Source organism: Notothenia rossii (assembly GCF_949606895.1).
Source record: "Notothenia rossii genome assembly, chromosome: 6".
Taxonomy (NCBI): domain Eukaryota; kingdom Metazoa; phylum Chordata; class Actinopteri; order Perciformes; family Nototheniidae; genus Notothenia; species Notothenia rossii.
In genome coordinates this window covers 8,169,886-8,177,063 of record NC_136909.1, presented here as the reverse complement: position 1 = coordinate 8,177,063, position 7,178 = coordinate 8,169,886, and positions in this window count along the sequence as shown.

Sequence of the window (7,178 nt, the reverse complement as noted above, 5' to 3'; positions counted from 1 at the left end):
ATATCGACTGGACGTGGATTCTAAAAGTACAATATACACCTCTCGCTAGAAATCGAATCAAAAAGCGTTTTAATGGCCAAGCTATCCTACAATTTAGGATTTTACAGAGAGGGTTATTTGTGAATAAACGACCATCTGTAACTTTTGCATTTAACGGGAGCACTAGAGGGCGAACACTTTAATACGTATAGTTATAGGACGTATTAAGCGCTTGAACAAACGACATATTTGCTCTTAATTTTTTTTATTTGACCTTTATTTAACCAGGATAGGTCTCATTGAGATTAAACATATATTTTTCAAGAGAGTCCTGGCCCAAGAATGGTAACGGCACAGTTTCAGACAGTTTTACAGTTACAAACAATTAAAAAACACACAATCACAACATAGTCATACACAATGTCCATCCTGATTTTCCAGACGTTATCCAGACTTCATAGGAGAAAAAACGGCTTTAGAGGGGCATATCCTCACACACACAGAGGACACATTTGGTGGGAGTATTTGTGGCAGAGAGGCCGAGGGAGTGAGAAAGCAAGGAGAGGTTGAAGGAGATAAAGAGCAATCGAAGATCTGAAAGAGAGGAGGGGAAGCTACGTAGATAAACACTGCTTCCTGCATCATTTTGTTCCCGTGGCCCTGTCTCTCTCGTAGCTCTCGGTGCAGAGGACAACTCACTCGGTGGAAATCAAACGTTGATAAGGAGAAAATTGCATTGGATGGGGGCGAGGAAAACAGGAAAGATACACCCAGAGAAGCCCCACAGGAACAGTGAAGAGGGAGGGGAAGGAGAGACAGAGAGAGAGAGAGACAGTGGGAGGATGAAGGAGGAAAGAGAGAGAGAGCATGGAAAAGAGGCGGAGAAATTAGAAAATGTTTCTAGATCTCGGAGACAGATAGAAACCAGAGAGATGAGGGGAATCAAAGTAACACACCAACGCACACACATTTGCATGTACGCCTTCTTTCTCAAACACACATACACAAGCATTTGGTACATACACACAAACACCAACTCTCTCTTGATGTTATGAAACTATTAGGAGCTGACAAAAGGAGGGAAATGGATTCGGGGAGGAAACGCAAACAAATTTAGATAGAAGGAATTGTTCCTCTGTTTGCAATGCAATACTCTTCGGCAAGCACCTAAATTCTTTCATTACAGTCCATTACAGTGGCCATTCGCAGACAAAAGAGTTCCTCCAGCTGGGATAATGGGAAATCAAGTCAGCGCTCTATTGCGCTTCGTCCAACGCCGGTCCCACAGGCCTGGGGGGCATTGGATGCTGGATGGGCTCAAAACAAGCAGACACACACACAGAGCACACATTGGAATGTATTGGGTAAAGTTGTGAGGTTTTTCTGCTTGATAATGTGTCTTCATGGAGGTGCAGTCAAAGAAGTGTCATGTCTAAGAAACTTATTGTGAACGTTTATTCTCTATGTTAGTTTTGTCATGTCCCTTTGTCCTGTGCTTTATGTTTAAGTAATAAGCCTCCACGCTCCCCGCCCCTATCTGTCTCCTGCGTCCGTGATTGTTTTCCCCGCCCTGATTGTTTCCACCTGTTCCCCTTACCCTGTGTACATATTGTGCTAGTTCCCTCCTGTCCATTGCCAGTTCGTTTCCACGGACACCTCACGTTCCTTTAAGCTCCTGATCTTAGTTCTTGTTTTTCCTCGTAAGAGTGTTATTGTTTTCCCTGTTTTGTTACTGTGTCAATCCCAATAAAGTCTTTATTTTGAACTCTCTGACTTTGAGTCGTGCGTTTGAGTTCATGCCTCAGAGTTCACTCCTTGACAAGAAGCAACTAATCCTGATTTAAATGACCAAAAGAAGGTCCAAAAAACGATCAAATGGAAAGAATTACTTTCAACAATGTCATTAAAAGATTTGACTTCTTGACTTATTCATCTACTTTTATAATGATGGTTCTCACCTTGGTGACGTTAAATACCTGAATTTATTTGCAATTTGTGATTCATATTATTTCGTACCAGCTGTGCTTTTCTCTCTTCCGGGACTATAATGTGCAAAAAAGGTTTTTTGGAAAGTGGAACTCTCGCCCTTCTCTGGTCGAGCGTGAGGGATCTATTCATTTTATCTACAGCACATTAACTTTGCAAGTGTAAAAGGAAAGTGAGGTGTTGAACCGTGGGATAAGTGGGATTCCTAAGAGCCTGCAGGACTTAATGTGTCGTGCATTAAGTGACTAAAAGAAGAAAGTCTCAAGGTCTGAAGGAGAACTTCCCAGATCCACTTTAATCTCGTGGCAGCCATTGTGATTTTAAACAGATTTAACAGGGATGGGAAACGCTATAGGAGTGGAACAGATAGAAAAGGTCAAAAACAGTTTAGTTTACTCACTTTTTTTTTAGTTTCCATAATATTATCGTCCTGTTCAAATTAAATAAAGTTTAAGCTGTGATAATTCATTCTTTGGCCACTTGGAGAAACGAGGAGTAAACACAACATGTTGAATTTGTTCTGTACGAATAACAAGAAGAATTTCTTTCTTTCTTGTGTTTCTGTCCACCTGATGAATGTAACTCCAATATTCACTCTACTTTTAACTCCAGTCTTGTCTTTACCAACTCCAGAGGGAAATATCCAGCCCTTTAGCTTTGCAATGCTTCTGAAATATGTTGAGAAAAGTAGGTTGCTCACTGGCTTTGTTTAGTCTTCATTAATCCGCAGTACTTTATATTGCCTATTTATCACTTGCGCCCTATCTAGATTTCCCCAAAGTCTGGTGCCTGAAACACTTTGTTCACCAACTAGTCCCAAACTATGTTGTTTGATGCATGGCAGGTTGGTTAAAGAGGACATATTGTACTCAATTGTAGGTTCATATCAGTATGTAGTGTCTCTACTGTGACATTTCTCCTTGTTTTAATGTTCAAAAAGCTCTTTATTTTTCTCATACTACCTGTGCTGCAGCACCTCTTTTCACCCTCTGTCTGAAACCAGAGCTCAGTCTGCTCTGATTGGTTAGCTGGCATACTTGCCAACCTTTAGACCTCAGAAATCGGGAGCATTTCAAAATGCAAATTTGGGGGGGGGGGGGGGGGGGGGGTGGTGCTAGTGCTCTTAGATTAACATTAACATGCTTATTGTAGTTGTAAGTGCACTGACTTGCGGCCTGTAGCACCGTCCTTGATGGAGCATATGTGTGGGCTGGGCCTGTATTTTACAGGAAAGGAGTGAGCAGAGAGTAGAGCAGTTCTCGATTCTTGTTCTGTTTTCTGTGAATATCTGCCTCACCCTCTCAATTTGAGTTGCGCGCGCAAAGAGACGTGTTACCATGGAAACCAAACAATGATATAGCTGTTTTAAAGTCCGAGTGGAAACAGTCGTGTGTAAATCTGATTTTGTCAGAAATCGGGAGAAATGCGGGAGAAATATGACCCCGGGAGGAAACCGGGAGAGGGCAATGAAATCGGGAGTCTCCCGCGAAAATCGGGAGGGTTGACAAGTATGGCTGGCAGGCTCTGTTGTGATTGGTCTACCACTGTTAGCATTTTGAAGTTAATAAATGAACGTTTTCTACACCTATATTGCCCTTGCAGTCTGAGTGGTGCAACGCATACATAACACATTATAAAACACACTACAGGAAAGGGAAAACCCCAAAAAGGATAATAGGGTATTTTTGAATATATTGTTCTTTATAAAACAGACCATGCAGCTGTAGGCGGGATTGATCAATCGTTCAATTGTTGCAATCAGAACCTTCCATGACTAAAATGAATAACTTTGCCGCAGTGATGCGAGGTCGGGGGCTTGTGAAAACAAATGGAAAACAGCATGGAACTAAACGTCATGGTTCACCAGTGGGAGGTCAATGTCAATATTCAGTGAGTCAGACTGGTTTGGAAAAAACAACAGTGCAAGGTAGATGTTAGCATAGCCTAGCATAACATTAGTTTGGATATTTTTCCATTGAATTCATCTGGGGTTTTGTTTTGTATCCCTGTTGTCAAATATATAGACAATACATTAACATATGGAGGTGTGTGGCGCAGTGGGTTGTGCGTTGGTTTTCGGGGTCACAGGTTCAAACCCCACTGCAGTCAGCATGTCGTTGTGTCCCTGAGACACTTCACCCCAAATTGCTCCTGTGGTGATTGTCCACAGTATTGAGTATGTAAGTCACTTTGGATAAAAGCCTCTAACAAGTAACATGTAATAATACGGGTAAGAAATACAAGGAACAATGGGAGATTTTTAACCATTATTTTAAATAGCGCTTTTTGTCTCTCAACCATCAAAACTTACACTGAGGGAACATATTTTGAAATTATGATCTTCAAGCCTCCAGTAGAGTTTCCCACAATTGTGAAATATATGACAGAGAGCCAGAAAGCTGTTCTGGAGGCTTGTTAAGGATCAACACCTTACAAATAAACTGTTCACCCTTTCATCCATCTCCAATCTGTGTTTAATTCTCCTTTAAAATGCTTCTGTTTTTTTGCTTTTTCTATGATATCGAAGTAATTCAGCATGTGGGCTGACTGTTTGTAGGATGAAGTGTCGTGTTCACTTTTATATGCTCTTTACAAAAGCTTAACACTCAGATGGAAATGCCATTTCCCCTCTCTGCCCCCCTGCCTATCCTTTGTAGATGTGTTATTCTCTTCATAACATAAACCTGATCACACAAAGCAGCAAAGACACTAATGCATAGCACCAAGGTCTAAAAGCGAGGCGCATCTCAGCCACTCTGTCACCATCTTGGCAGGTGTTTATGTGAGCAGACCCTGATAATGCAGCTGAGTGGAAAGGCAAAGGGGAGGTTAAGAACAACAGAAACTCACCATTTACTGATAAAAGAGTGTGAGTGTTTTAGTGCACAAAGATCCTGGTGAGAGAGCTGTTATGAAAGCAGTGCTAAAAGCTGCAGTTTGGCCCAGTATGTATTACACAGATGACAGCATCTCTCTACCTCTCTTTATGAGTAAAACAGCCTCAACCCAGCGACATTATTTTATCACCGCAGCTTATTCCGCTGTCTGTCACTTTGTTGAGAAACATAGCATACGTCGAGTAAGTTCAAATAATCACCAAGAGTCCTCCCTTTAACTTTGATGCAGCTGGGTAGAAAAAAATACAGCTTTTGGAGTGACACTTTCTCCATCAGCTGTCAGGAATAAGCCTTCAGTAGGGATCAATGACACTGAGATGACAGGGCTTTATTTTTGAAAGATATGACACAGTGTGGCTGCTTCAAAAATCTGGACTGTGTGGGTGCTAAGACTGGAATATATCTGTGTGTGTGTGTGTGTGTGTGTGTGTGTGTGTGTGTGTGTGTGTGTGTGTGTGTGTGTGTGTGTGTGTGTGTGTGTGTGTGTGTGTGTGTGTGTGTGTGTGTGTGTGTGTGTGTGTAGGAGGGGGTATTAGTTGGGTATTAGCAGGAAAGGAAATGGAGAACCCTGAGATTTGGTTACGAGCAACTTGAGAGCATTGAGAGAAAGCTCAAGAGAGAAAGAAAGAAGATAGGAGGGTGAAAACAAAGAGCGCGGAGTGGGAGACATGAGGGTAGGCGGGTTAAATCTGATGCAATGGGGTAAGAAAAAAAGCTGAGGTAAAGAAAGGAAGAAAATGGACTACGGCTAAATAAATAGAAACACAGAAACAATGAATAGATAGGAGAGAAGTAAGCATCTGAGAGAAAGGATGGAAGTAAGCGAGCAAAAGAAAGAAATTAGTAGGCAACAGCAGACAGTGGAGTGTGTGGCCAGCAGCCAAATGAATGAGTCATAACTCAGCTTCATTAGCGAGTGTGTCTCTTGACCTATCGACACCCACATTGCACCATGTAATCCCTGCACATCGATCCGATGACCTCCCGAGCTGCAGGATTGTTACCTCTCCTCATTGTTTTAGCCTCTGAGTTCCTATATATTTCTTAAGCTTGGCCATTTATATCGAGCTTCCGCAAACGAGTACAAAGGTCAGACATTGTTTATGCATCGGAAATATATGTGGAGCGCTCACATTCAGCTGAACGGCCACATGTCGATTTGAAAATGGTAAAAGTTTAAAGTCAACTTGTGGCAGGTCAAAATGGAAAATATGTGTTTGACCCTCATTGACAAAATGTGGTTGTTATACCATGTTTTCATTAGTGGATCCTGCAGTCCCTGGTGGCTTAAAATGATGACCTGTAATGTGTTGGGAGCACTATATTTCAAGTGTTATGAAAAACGCAATCTCATTTACATTCTGTTAAAATCAAAGAATAGGCATTATGATAAAAGTACCAAATGTCATTGCAAATCAAAAAGGTATCAACCTCTTCGTGGGGCTGTAAGAAAAGTCTTTAGATTCATAGTCTGGGCACGATAAATGTAAAACAAATGAACTGCAAACCATGCAATTAGTTCATGTCTTTCAGTCTGGTCCAAAGTAAAAGAGCAACTGAACCAACATTACTATCCATAGAGCTATCTTCTCTAAACATAGGCAGCACATTTCTCCGGTAACACTAAGAGGTAGCCATTGGAAACTGATCTATTTTGACACAGAGTTCATGGCTGTAACTTGTTGAAAGTGTTTACATGAATGTTTTACAGGTTTTCACCATTGATTTGAAGTCATTAGTTAATTAAGTGACGTTATGGTTTCTTATGTGTGGTAGAGAGCAGTTGTTCCATATGCCCTGTACATCCTAGTGTCAAACGGATTCTTCACAAACACTTGCTACACTAATCACCCACTCAAAGGTCACTGCCCTTAATGAAGCTATAAATACAGAAAGAAGCCGAGTGCACATTGATCTGCAGCGTATTCAGAAAAGTACATTCAACAGTGCTTCACGTGGCCTTGATAGGCCCCCATAAGTCCACTTTGAAGCCAGTCTTTAACTCAGTTTAGAGAAAAGGAAAGCACCTGCTCAGTGATCACTGATACAGACAGACAGACAGACACTGACGTGATTAAAAATGTTGGCAGTCAACGGAAAAGGTCAACCCAGGTCAGCCGGAAGAGTTTTAACAAAGGGAGGAAAACTTAATTTAAAAAGCGTAATAAAGAGGGACAGCGAGAGAGTTTGAGAACAAGAGAAAAACCGAAAGGTCATATGTGTGGGCAGGCGAGCCAGAGAAGGAGCGTAGGCTGCGTGCAGAGGGAGGTGAACCTGAAACTTTATTGGTAATTATGTAAAGATCTCCTGTAGTTT